At 34.9% G+C, this 421-nt stretch overlaps 1 protein-coding gene across 2 annotated transcripts in view; it reads right to left on the bottom strand.

Moving 5' to 3' along the window:
• Position 1, bottom strand: part of LOC122802791 (matrix metalloproteinase-18-like) — a 19,055-nt gene extending 19,054 nt beyond the window's left edge. For both annotated transcript variants that reach the window (XM_044072585.1, XM_044072586.1), the window contains exon 1: position 1. This exon is cut by the window's left edge and continues 141 nt beyond it. The gene's annotated coding sequence lies outside the window, so the exon portion shown is untranslated.
• Positions 2-421: the final 420 nt, after the last annotated feature.

Below are 421 nucleotides of genomic sequence, written 5' to 3'. Positions count from 1 at the left end.
TCTTGGCCTATATCTGCCTTTTGGAGTTTCCCCTCTCATTATATATAGTACTGAACTGCTTGGCTTGTCAGCATTTAGATGACACATGATTCACAGCCCCACTGGTTATTTGACATGACAACTAGACAAGGCAACAGACTTCAGAGGACAACGTAATGCAAGCAGATTTTGTTAAGTTTCATAACATTTTGTAGTGACTAATGTGAAAAGCGTGGTTCATGTTTTTATGTGTTTCAAACACATTAAACTCTAAACAGGAGGAGAAACATGCTGTACTAACCAGAAATTAGTGCTTAGATAGGGAGTTAGTAAATTTACTTCCTATGAATAACAGCATATATTTAGGACGCTTGATGGCAGATAGCAATAATAATGATAATAAAATAAAATTCAAGTCTGGAAATGAATTATTAAAGTTTCC

Source organism: Protopterus annectens, chromosome 5.part0, assembly GCF_019279795.1.
Source record: "Protopterus annectens isolate FY-2018-M chromosome 5.part0, PAN1.0, whole genome shotgun sequence".
In the NCBI taxonomy this organism is placed as follows: Eukaryota; Metazoa; Chordata; order Ceratodontiformes; family Protopteridae; genus Protopterus; species Protopterus annectens.
The sequence above is the reverse complement of the archived record's forward strand: the minus strand, read 5'-3'. Positions and strand labels throughout refer to the sequence as shown.